A 14,144-nucleotide genomic window follows, 5' to 3' on the forward strand; every position below is an offset into this window, starting at 1 on the left:
TCAAAACAAAGACTATAGGAAGACACAGGGAGAAAAATGGACCCAAAGGGATCGAGATGGTGAAAAATAGGGCTTTAGGAGGCCCTATATGAGTAAATTAAAAAATTTACTATTCACTTTTATCGTGAGAGAGAAAAAGGAGAGAATTGAGAGCCCTTTACATTTGCTTAGCGCATTCTAGAGTGTTGAGAGTAGTGGATGAGATGGTGGCTGGGGAGACTCTGAGGCATCGCGTAGACATGGTAGCGAGTGTCAAGCGGCTCCGATGAATGGATCACAAGGTATATACAAAAAATGGGCCCTCGCAATTGATTTTTGTGCATTTATTAGGCTTAGAAGGCAGAAAAACAAAATTCATGCTAGTTTGTGGACCACGAGAATGCATGTAGAAGTGGGGAGAATGCATTCCCGCCGCTCCTACAGGGGGGTCGGGAATATTAAAGCTTAGGTTAGATAGGGGGTTTCTGAGAATGCGTTCTCCCAACAATGAGAATGCATTCCCACAACAATAAAAATGCATTCTTGCAACTTACAGACCAATGAGAATGCATTCCCACGATCGACAAAGGGGCGAAAGAGAAGGGACAATTGAGATAACGTTCTCGCCCTGGCAGGAATATTGGATAGGATAGTGGGAACGTGTTCCCCTAAGTTGAAAATCAGTGGGAATGCGTTCCCATGGTTTGGGAAGGGAAAGATTGCAAAAAATGGTGAGATTGCCAGAAAATAGAATAAAAACGGGGGTCAGGGAGCTAAGAAGGAAATGAAAAAGATAGGGAAAATAGTTTGACACACTGATTTGCTTGAGTGCAATAGAGCATGGATATACTAGTTAGTCGGAAGAGGTGGTCATAAGTACTTTGAGTTGCGAAGTAGTTTGGACCTGCTGAGTGGGTGCACATTGATGCGATCAGGTTGGGGCATATAACATGAATGCCTCATATTAGGTCTCATATGGAAATGTTGATAGCTTTGTTGGAGAGGTTGAGAAGCAACATTTCTACTTCACATCTTCCCATAGGGGAGATGACAGTTATAGGCGAGGATGTGTACTGCATCCTCAAGCTATCGACTAGGGGAGTGCAGGTGATCGCAGAGAGGGCATCGACAGATGATGCGATCTAGAGATTAGTTGGAGTAGATATAGAGCTGTGAGCATCTGTCATTGGAGTAGGCATTGAGGCAGGTGCCTCCCAACAGGGGGATCTACTTTTTGTGTGCACTGGTTAGTGGATTCATTTTGTTGGACAGAGGCGGTCAACTAGTTGTGATGGGCATGATCCAGGTATGGCATGTGGTAGTGGATGAAGGCCACCCTATGGCCCGAGGGACACTACTTTTGGTGGAGCTGTACAGAGAGCTCCACATGATATGCTACTATAGAAGTCACAGTTTTGGTTATGTGACATTACTTCAGGTATGGGCTTGGGAGCATGTTGTAGTGAGTCGACCAATAGGGAGATCAGATAGAGCAACAAATTTACTTGTTGTATATAGTTATAGAGATGGACTCCACTATGAGGAGACAAAGGATTCAGATCATTGGCAAGTTATTTTTGACAGGCTAGATGAAGCTCAGATTACATGGCAGCTATATATGGGCCTAGTAGGTTGGCCCGAGGATCCACAACATTCCCCATATTATTAACCCTATGTATATTATTGGCCAATGGGAGTATGTTATCGAGAGATATATACTTGATAGGGTCCGATGACAGTTTGGTTTTATACAAAATGTACCAACACCTCCACATTGGTTTTGATGGACTACTAGAGAGCGGGCCGTATAGTTTGGGCCACTTTTGGGATGCAAGATGATATTGATAAAGGAGTGGACACGCCTTGTGCCTATAACATGGGACCCTAGAGCAAGAGTTGCATCCTGGGGTGACAGATGCATACAGCACATGTGGTGGGCTGTAGTTAGACCAATAACATTTGGGAGAGCAAGATTGGCATCTGTAGGCACATGGTGGAGGGTGGCATGGGAGAGGGGCGTGAGACTAGATACCTACCTACTAGCCTGCAACAATGCAATAACAACAACAACCACAATTTTGAGGAGAGTGAGGGGGATATCAAAAATGCCAATTAGGCGAGGCCAACGGAGGACAGGAGGAGAGGAGACATGGATAGGAGGAGGGGTGGCCTATGCCATGGATATAGATGAGGGTGCGTAGGAACTGACTCAGGCACATGCACAAGGGAAGAGGTAGGGGACACAAACGCAGGTCAGACCCCAACGTTAGAGGAGGGAGGAGAGAGGAGAGGGCTCATCGACATTGCCAGATCCTATAGAACGGATTTTGTCTTTATAGGAGGCAGTAGCTAGGGAAGAGAGGATCTAAGAGATTACTACTAAGAGGGACAATTTCCGACAAGAGAGGGATTAGGATGAGTGAGCGAGGGCACAACTTCAAGCAAATAGGGATAGACTAGTTCAGGAGAGGGACACAATGATAGTTGCGAGGGATGCTGTTGAGCACTTGCGCCTGAGGACAAAATACAGGGTCTCCTGATATCAACAGGTGAGGGATGAGGTACAATAGACAACCAATAGCAGGGGAGGAGGAGAGGCGGTCCTAGCTAGGATGATCAAGAGACAGGTTGAGGAGATTCAGGAATTGTCACATCAGGTAGGATGGTACAAGGCCCAATATGAGAGAATCGTTCCTCCTGAGCAGAGAGGGTATACACAACCCCTCATAGAGCTAGATGATCTAGATCGTCTTAGAGTGGATGATCTAGCATGGAGACAGGGAGATCCACTAGGAGCTCTGACAGATAAGGTAAAAGGACCCACATGCAAGTTAGTGGGCAGATATAGGGTCAACATCAAGATCCACACAGGGATCCCAAGGGTAGGATCAGGTATAGGGACCCATAGGACAAGGAATAGCCTAGTCTCCTTGGAGAACTTTATACATCTTGATACATAAATGATTATTTTTGATGTACCATACACAATATTTGATTCATTGATTGTATTGATTCTTTGCACCCCATGTAGTTTTATTTGAGCATGAGTGGTGTACTCCATTCTTTTATTCATGATAATTCAGAGATGTACATTATTGTTTCATATTTGATGTACCATATGATGTATACACTGATCCACTTATACATATATTTTTGACAGAAAGTTTCATATATATATGATGGAGATTGATTCAACCCATGTGTATTGTACTTTTTTAATGTTTTTGATGCATGTATGCATGTATGAATCATGATGCATGTATGGATGCATATGATATGATGCACTAACATGTTTGTGATGCAGGATGTGATGTGTGTGCATGATGATTTATACTATATGATGTGATTATGATATGAGGTGCATGACATGTGCTGATAGATTTGTGATGCAAGATATGATGCATGGATGCAACTATTTATGTTGTAGAGGACATGTATGTGTGCATAATGAGATTATGGATGTATGGCCATGATATGGGTGATACAGTGCTATGATTTTGCAGTATGAAATGTACAGATGTATATGAGATGACTAGGTGATAGATGAATATGCATTTATGTATTAACCTATCTATGATGCAGAATGCGATGCATGTGGATTATGTGCTAACCCATTTGTGATGCAGGAAGCAATGCACGTGAATGCGCAACGAGATGAAAATGCAGCGAATGCAGAATTGACATGATGATGAATGTATAATGCTCCAGGGATATTCGGTGAGGGCTGGATGATGAGAGGAAGAGCAAGGGACGTGTGCACATTCCTAGTTGCGATCAACAAAGAAAATAAATCAAGCAAATGCAATACAATGCAAAAATATAAATGAAAAGATCATGGAGCATGAGCACCCTTGGAATGGGTTGCCAATGTAGTGAGCACTTATTTTGATGTAGGATTGGATGTGATGCACCAAGGTACAAGGAACCAAGGTGTGTCACAACCAATGCATGGGCTGACACAGTTACATAGAACTTTGCGAGAAACAAGGCTAGAAAAACCACAAGTAGAAGATATGTCCCAACATAACATGAGATAACTGAGACCTCATGAGGGTACAAGGGACACATCGATAAAACACGTGCCAAGAAAAAACAAGAACCGACAAGATCACATCCCTGGTTTTGTTATTCCTAATGCACCATGATATAAAGGATCGTGGCGACCAAGAGTAAACAAATCGAAGGAGTTAAAAAAGATAAACAAAGACCAAAAAGAATCAAAGCCAACATGAGTGTCTCATATATATTTTCCCAAAAGGACAACTAATGGATGAGGATCTGATATTGTCTAACTAGAGGAAGGATACATCTTGTGTAGATGGATGATGGGATGAGGTATTAATGAGACTGACTGACAAAAGGGACTCGATACGATCATGATGTCAAAGATGCTTAGGGATAATTGTTGAAGAACTAGCTGATGGGAGATGATCTCAAAGACATGACCAACACACATATATACAACTGAAACCTATACAAAGCACATGTATATACAACCGACATGACAACTAAGAAGAAACAAAAAGGAATGTACAGGACAAGATTGACACTATGTACAAAGAGCCTGATGCAAAAACTATGTACACGCAACTATGGAAAGGAGAAGTGCAAGCTGGAGTAGATGGATGTGAAGTATGGATGAGGGTAACATGAGATACTATGCTAGAAACCGTGGATGCGAAAGAGATATGGATGAGGGTAAGTAGCAAAAGATACCGTGCCGCAAAAGGTGGATGTGAAGCACGAAGGGATAATGAAACTGTCCTTTACACACAACACTTGTTTCCAGGTTTTCACCATGTGTACATGCCTAAGGCGCCAATGAAAGTGGTTTTCACCATAGGAAAAAATTATTTTCTCTTTACTATTTTTGTTATTTTTTTCTTTATCATTTTTTTGTATTTTTGATATTTTTCAATTTTTATTTTATTTTATTTTAGAACATGAGGTACACTGCCATGAATTAGGCATATAATATTTTCAGATGCTGGATATTTAGGGGATCATTAAGGGGCTCCCATTCTATTGTAGATAACTGATACGACTTTGAACCATACTTTTCTAATACTACATATGGGCCTAACTACTTGATTTTGTGGATTTTCGTTGAGGACCAAATCACCTACCTCAAACTCATGAGGGTGAAATTTATTCTGATATTGTTTCTTGAGTCTAGTTTGATATATTTGTAGGTGATCATATGCTTTATGACGCTGCTCGTCAAGAATATCCAATTGAGATAGTCTTGCCACCCTATAGTATTCATCAGAAACAAACACTTTCAAGGATATGCGTAAAGATGGTAGCTCAACCTCAATTGATAAGACCACTTTTGCATCATAAATAAGGGAATACAAAGTGGCTCTAGGGGTAGTTTAGATGCTAGTGCGATAAGCCCAAAGGGTGGGGTTGAGATGGAGGTGTGAATCATGACCAGTTTGATTGACAACCTTCTTGAAGATACGTAGAAAATTTTTGTTGGTTGCCTCAACCTGGTCGTTACCTTGGGGGTAATATGGAGTGGACCAATGGTGCTGGGTATGAAATGTGGAACAAAGATCATGCATGTGTTGGATCTTAAAAAGGGTTCCATTATTAGTAATGATAGTGGAAGGGATGCCATAGCGGCAAAAGATATGATATAGGATGAATTTGGACACTTGAACACCAGTGGTAAGGGTGAGAGGGATAGCTTCGACCCACTTGGTGAAGTATTCGGTAGCTACAATGATAAACTTGTCTCCATCTGAATAAGAAGGATGAATCTCACCAACAAGCTCAAGGCCCCATGTAGAAAAAGACAATGGTGTTGTAATCAATTGCAACTCCTGTGCTAGCACATGGATTAGATCTCTATGCCGCTGACAAGGCACACACTTCTTGACGAATTCACAACAATCATGTTCCATGGTGGGCTAGTAGTATCCCACTCTTAAGAGCAGTTTGGCAAGAACATATCCACTTGTATGAGTGCTACAAGTTTCAACGTGCACTTCTTTCACCACAAGGTTAGCTTCGTTCTAATCTAAACATCTAGCGAGGATGTCATGGTAGCCCCGACGATTTAGATGATCTCCTATAAGTGTGAATTAGGCACAACGATGGATGAGGTTTTGACATTCATTTCGAGATATGTTAGGTGGAAGGGTACCATCTTTAAGGTATGCGTAAATGTCATGGTACCAGGGTGATTCAGGACTAATGATGTTGTACACCATTTTCGCGTGCGATGTTTCAAATGTTGGTTGGAGAAGTTGCTCAATCAAGAACTCATATTTAGGGCTATCCAATTCTATTTGTAGAAGAGAACCAATAGGAACCATTGCATCAACTGCCTTGTTTTGAGCCCTAGAGATTTGATCAAATATGATGGTCTAAAATTTTGCTTGAGGTCATTGACCATTCTTTTGTATGACAAGAGTTTGTCATCCTTTGGTACTCATCATTCACCTGCCTAATAACTAGTTGCGAGTCTCCATAGATGAGGATATCTGTGATGTTCCATTGAATAGCTGTCTTTAGACCAATGATGAGCCCTTCATATTCAACAATATTGTTGGTACATAGGAAAGACAACTTGAATGACTTGAGAATAAGATCCCCTTGAGAAGTAAAAAATAGGAAACTACCCTCGATCCTTTCTGTGTATGAGAACCATCAAATTTAGATCTTCTAGGGGGGTTGTTCTATTATTGTGTAGACACATTCATCCAAGAATTCTCTGATCAATGGATAAGCATCGACGAGGGATGTTTCTTCCAATTGGTCTGTAATGATGTATCCTTTGATGACCTTCTATTCATGTATTGGATATATAATTCAATGAGCAACATGATCCACTTAGACATACGTCTAGTAAGGGTTGTCTTTGATAATAAGTATTTCAAAGGATCAATCTTACATATGAGCTTGATAGTGTGACTTAACATGTAGTGTCAAAGATTTTATGGACAAAAGACAATAGCTAAGCATTCTTTTTCCAGAGGAGATTAATTAAGCTCATCTCCTACTAAGGTCCGACTGATGTAGTAAATTGCTCATTATTTCCCTTGATCATCATGTTGGGCAAGGAGTGCCCCCATTGCAACTGGAGTAACCGAGATATACAAAAGCAAGGGTCGACTTGGGATAGGTGGCATTAGGACTAGGGGATGAGCTAGATATTCCTTTATCTTTTCAAATGCTTGTTGCCATTGGGCATCCCACATGAACTCTGTACCTTTTCTGAGAAGATGAGTGAACGATTGGAATTTGTCGACAAGTTGAGCAATGAAGTGCTTGATAGGCTATGACTTTCCTTGGAGACTATGCATATTCTTTATTGTTCTTGGGTGAGGCATTTCTAAGATTTCTTTGACCTTCTTAGGGTCAACCTCGATGCCCCGTCTGGAAACAATGAATCCTAGGAGCTTACTTGTTGTAACTATAAAAACACAATTTTTAGGGTTACTTGTACTTAGCTTGGCACTCAAAGATCTTCTCAAGAATAGTTGGATGTTCTGCTCGTGTCTTTGATTTACCTAATATGTTATCTACATAATCCTCCAATATCTTATGCATAAGGTCATGGAAAATGACTGTCATGACATGTTGATAGGTAGCACCTGCGTTCTTGAGACCAAATGACATGACTTGATAACAAAAAGCTCACCAAGAAGTGGTGAACGTTGTTTTATGTTGATCTTCTTCTGCGATCTTTATTTGATTATACCTCTAAAATCCATCCATGAGAGAAAACATTTCATGTCCTGCTATCAAATTGACAAGAATGTCGATGTTGGGAAGTGGAAAGTCATCTTTAGGACATGATTTGTTGAGGTCTCTGAAGTCCATACACACATGGACATCCCCATTGGGTTTAGAAATAGGTAGCATATTAGAGATCCACTCTGAGTAATCAATAGGTTTGATGAACTTAACTTCTAACAACTTTTTCAATTCTGCTTTGACCTATAATGCAATTTCGAGATGCATCTTCCGAAGGTTTTGTTTAATAGGTTTGGCATTTGGATCAATAAATAAATGATGTACTACCAGTTTAGGATCGAGGTTGGGCATGTTTGTGTAGGACAATGCGAAGTTGATAGGCCACTTGTGAAGGATCTAGGAGAAAAACTTGGATCTCTTCATCAAATAAGGATGTGATACGTGGATTGTCTATGGTACCCAAGTTGATTTCTCTTGTCTAATCTATGAGAACACGTGATCTGTTAGGAACATGTGTGTCAATGAGGGGAAGAGGGGAGTCATCATCCTCTGGCACCTCAAAGATGTTTTCACCAGAAGATACACCCTTTGTTTTTATAGTTTTATGGTCTATAGGTGCCTTAGAAAGGTTTTCACTAGTAGACTCTTGATCTTTTAATTATTTTTCACTTTTGTGTTTAAGGATCCCCTTTCCCCAAAGTAGCCTTGAGGATCCATCTTGTATACTATATTTTACTCTGGATGATAATATGGTGCACTCTCAGTTGGCCCCAAGAATTGAAGGAGCGTTGTGTCATTTTGGAATGTGTCAGGGTGTGCAACAGTTTGGCCCCAATTGATGAGTTTGGGATGGCAAAGTGGAAGATCAATTACGAGGACAAATGTGTCAAAGAGGGTGGATGTGCCAAAGGTTGAGGAGTTATCTATATCATCATACACTTGTTTGACAACCTCTTCAGGTATATCTTTGATATCGACAAAAATATTTTCGTTATTTTCGGAAGTGCCTACTGAAGTTAAGGCTTCATGGGAGGGATGTCCAAAACAATCCCTTGATGGTGAACATTAGGAGTTGGATCAATAGGTCTTCCGATTCCATTTTTTTCTTGTCCTATACCTCTGCCTTGATAATCCCATTTCTTGGTAGCCAATTTGTGGGCTTCTGGATACTTCACTTTGAAGTGATTATGGCAGGTATCATTATCCATAGAGACATCTCTGAAAAGCCACTAGTTGATATCTCAAACTATGTCCTCATGATTAAGATCACTATGAGATTGGATTGTGGTGGAGCCACACTTTCTGACCATAAGCTCTTTCTTTTTCTATTCTTTAGTTGGTTTCCCGTGAGCGTGAGGATCTAGAGGTAGATCACCCACTATAAATGTTCCTTGTAGGGCATACTTGCCACAATTGACATCGTTGACTTTGACTTAGGAGAAGGCACAAGAGATGGAAGTTTTCTCCTTAGCAATGGTGAGTATGGAATGAGGGTCAACATATGAGGAGGATAAGGTGGTCTGAGAAGTTCCGATGTTGATACCTAGGAAATGGTTTGAATATAGTGAGGAAGCTTCAAGAGCACAATAATACTCTAATGGTTGAGCGCTACCACAAATAATGATTTTGTAGCCTTGATAGGGAAATTTGAGGCAATAATGATAAGTGGAAGGGATGGCTTGAATGACATGGATCCATGGGCAACCGAGGAGGATGTTGAACGTAGTCTGCATTACTGGGCCCACCTAAATAGGGGGGTTGATCATCCCCACTGAGCTTCTCCCAGTGTTGTCATACACTTTAATGGTGATGCATAGATTATGCATATTTGTGACAATGTACCCCACTTGAGTAACAAACTTCAATGTACAAAGATTCAAGGCAGGTTCATTATCGATCAAAACTAGCTTTACCTTGTAGCGTTTGACAATGGCTTCAATATTGAGAAGACAGTGTGATTAGGATGAGGAACCATTACATCGGATTGGGTGAAGTTGAGATGGTACGTGGATGATAAGTGTGCGACCATAGGTTGGAATTGTGTAGGGTCTATATTACAGGGAATACGAGCCTCTTGCAACATCCGGGTGAGAATCTCTTGACAAGTAGGTGAAGCTTTAAGCAAATCCAAGATAAAGATCTGTGTAGGGGTTTTCTCTAAATGCTTTAGAATGTTATACTGCATAGGCACAAAAACTTGGGGTGTGATAGGAGTTGGGGCCCCAAGGACTATCATGCAAGCCCTTTTGGTGGTTGATACACATTGCATATCAACTCCTTTGATGCAAATCATGTTAACATGATCCTCCACATGAGTAATGCAACCTATCTAACTACCATAATCAAATGACACCTTATTGTAGTTAATATTATTGGTAGTACGAGACTAACTAGCATTGGACATACTAGCTTCTCCCTGATGCTTGGGAAGAGCATCCTTATACATGCCTAGGTTAGAGTTGGGAAACTTTTCTATGGTGGGGTTGACGTCAGTTTTTCTCCAACCAATGAAGTCTTGAACCAGATGTTTGAACTTCATGCACTTGTTTGTGGCGTGACCATTAATGCGATGATAGACACAATACACATTTTCCCTATACCAATCAGGCTTAGGCTTGGACTCATCAAATGATTGTGTTTTTGGATAGACAACCATGTTATGTTAGTCCATGTGTTTGAAAATTACATCTAATGGTTCTCCCATGGGAGTAAATTGTTTCCTTGGGTTATTGTGACATGTCTAGTGAGGAGGAGCTTGAGAAACAGTGGTTTCATTTGTTCGATTAGCTTGTGCATTTTGTGTTTGTGCTTGAGGATGATGATAAGGCTGAGGTGGTGAATTGACATAGATCATTGGTGAGGGATTCGTGTAGGATTGTTGTGGGTGATTGGCATTTATCTGTGGGGGTAGTTGCTTTGTATCTACGATTATTTGAATTGTCTTAGAATCAGTGACCCAATCACCTACAACATTTTTGTTCTTGTTCCAATACCTTTTTTTTTTTATCATTGTTCGACTTAGTAGATACTCCTTTTAGAGTTTGATGATTCATTCGTCAATCAAAGCCTTTTCTACCGGTGGTCCTTTAGACATGATATCTTGGAATGTGCTTGCACAATTGAATTGCATGTGTTATGCAAGCTTTGGTTGGAGATTACTGATGAATATCGTGACCAATATAGTATCAAGCACTGCGCACAGGAGACAATAGTAGATGAGGGCTTTCTATATTTGGATGTAGTCCAAGAGGCTTTCACCTAATTTATGTTTTGTTTGACAAAAGTCAAGCATGGAAATGTCATTTTCCACATTATAACGGTAATGAGCCAGAAACCTCTCTGATAAGTTGACGAACATAGTGATAGTGCTGAATGGAAATTTGGAAAACTATTCTAGAGATGGTCTGTTGAGACTTTTAGGAAATAGACGTAGGAGATAATTGTCACAATATGCTACCTCTTGATAGGCCATATAAAACTCTTTGATGTGATGATGCAGATCACCTTTCCTTGTGTATTTATTGAACTTTGGCATTTCAAAGTGCTCAGGGAATGGCATTGCCATTATTGACATCAAATGGGTAAGGGTAAAGCTCATCAAATTTGAAAACTTGCTTGGAGTTGCTGCCTTGTAAAGTTTTGAGAGTTGCCTTCATTTCTTCCCATTCGGTATTAACTGGAAATTGATCAGGAGACAACATAGCAGATTGATAGTGTGGTGTTTGATATGCCACTTAATGTGAATGGATGTAGTTTGATTGTTGTGGTGGGTTTGGATAACTTGTCACATTTTGATAGATAGGGACATGTTGTTGGACAAGCGGTGGTTGTTGATATTGGGGTGATTGTAAGTTGCAACATTCTATTGTGGAGCAATGCATTGTTGATACTGTACATTTGGAAGTTGTTATACTTGAGGAGTACCACCCTGAAGATAGCTGCCCCTAGTATAATTATGATGAAGTACATTGGATTGAGCATTATATGATGGGGGATTCAAATTAGCGCCGCCTGGTAGTTGATGAGTGTTTGTAACAACGTAGGATGAAGGTGGTGCTTGTAGGTAACTGAATCGTATTTGCAAGACAATAGGTTGTGAAGTCACTTGCGGTTGATATTGAGGAGCGCTAACAACTTGTGGCATGGACTGCATAGATGGGGGAACCAATGATGTTGGCACTATGTAACTCATGCCCTTGGTCATAACCTTTATAATAGGTGGTGGGGGATAGCCAGACATACCTGTAGTCCAAGTTGATGTTTGCATAGGAGGTAAATTCACTTGTTGTGATTGGATTGATAAAAGGTGTCATGTGAACTACATTGGAGGTCATGGGCATTTGAGCCACCATGGGGATTGAGGTTGTAAGCCGCGTAGATGGTGCAATAGTTGGTATATTGTAGATAACTCCACTTGAGGATGGAGGTGGTGCACGTCTTGACAAGTTGTAATAGAAAGGTTGTAATGCCTTCCCAACGTACCCTTAGGTAGTAGTCCCATTGATGCAAATTGGGTATTCTGTTGTGGTGACGGTATCGACACTTGGACTTATTGAATCAGAAATGATGATGGTGGGAGTTGTTGAGGAGGTACTTATTGTTGAGGAGGTTCATTTGGACTAGCATTCATAGGTGTATTAGGTGATGTAACAGTCATATCTTGGGCAGCCATATTCACGAAAATGAGGTTCTTGTGACTTTCAATGATTTCGTTGACCATTTGGGCATTATCTGGATTTGAGAGGAACTGATCAACATGATTGACTTGGAGATATGTCTCATCAAGTTGATTAACCATAGTTTCATCAAAGACAGTCGGATTGAGTAGATCATAACTGATGGGAACATTTTCTGACATGATGGGGCTAACACTCGAATCAAGATTCGGTTGTGGGTCAAAAAATACTACTCCAAATTGAGAAGGTTGTTGTTCTATTGCTTGTCGAGATCGGGAACGAGTGGTGACAAGCATGAGTCACGAGATGAAAAGATGTGATGATGAAAATAAAATGCTAAAGTCAAGGATTAAATTAGTTGATTGATTCGATCAACTTGATGAAATGGTTGATGAAATGGGAGAAATGGTTGAACCAAAGACATATTGATTGGGAAATTAGCACTAAATTGCAATTGGATGATGTCCAAACAAAGCAATGCGACACTACAGTTACTCAAGAGAATGCACTCAAGCAACAAGATAGAATAATGTAAACCAAACCTTTGGCTTGAGGTGATAAGGACACAATGATACAAAAGATTGAACTCTAGACATGATATAGTCGAAGAGCTAATGATAAATGTTGCACAAAAAATATTTTGACAATATTGCAATTTTGGAATATTAGACAAAAAATATTGAGAGATTGATTCGATTGATTTGATGAACCAGATGATAGACTGAATGATTGACCAAAAGAGGATAATTGATTTAGTAAGATAGCCAGCCAAAAGGACTGGAGATGAAAGATCGAACGATTTATTTTATTTATATTGGGAGACTAATTTGAGACTCAATTGACGTTTGATAATTCGATTGATGACACAATTGATTGGATTGAAAGATTAATCCCTAACTTAGGAAAGATGCAATGATGATGAAAAATATGCAAGGTGAAAAATGACAATTATGACGATGCAAGATTAGAAAGACGACCAAGATGTTGACTAGAGAACTAGGATGACTAATGTGATGATGTAAATTGAGACCTTGGTAGGCGAACGATGCAAAAGTAGACTAAAACTAAGTTTGGGCAAATGCAAACCTGCTAGACCTAATAGATCAACCTAAACCTCAAAAAAATTGGACAACATAACAGGGAAATTGGTGTTCTTGCCAGTTCTAGGTGAAAATCCAACGTTTTATATAACAATCTCGTGGTTTCTAACTGCGAACCCGTGATTTTATAAAACTTGGTAGAATGAAAGACAAAAAAACAACATTCCTACCATCCTAGGGTGCAAACCCGCCACTTCTAAAATGAGGTAAACTGATTGGGGAAAAGTCATTCCCGCTATTTTCAAGACTTGGTAAATGAATTAGAAATTTCAATGCAAACCCACTGTTTGGAAAATATGGTAAATTGACTAAGCAAGGAAATAACATTCCCGTTGTTCTGACGGAGTGAGCAAATTGATTTGGAAATTTTGACGTGAACCTACCATTTGGAAAATATGGTAAATTGACTCGGGTGGGAGGCGTTCCCACCACTTCAAAGGGAAAACTCGCTATTAAATGAACAAGGTAGACTGACTAAAGTGAACGACGTTCCCGCCATTCTAAGGTGCAATCCTGCAATTTTGAGACAATGAACCTGCGGTTTCTGACAAACTAAAGTGGTGAAAATGGACTACAAACTCACTATTTTTGAGAGTTGACTTTGGCAAAAGAGATAGTGACATAAAAACAAAATAAACAAACAAGAAAAAATGTCTGACTCAACTAGAAGATGAGGGCCTAG

This window comes from Cryptomeria japonica, chromosome 11 (assembly GCF_030272615.1).
Source record: "Cryptomeria japonica chromosome 11, Sugi_1.0, whole genome shotgun sequence".
NCBI lineage: Eukaryota > Viridiplantae > Streptophyta > Pinopsida > Cupressales > Cupressaceae > Cryptomeria > Cryptomeria japonica.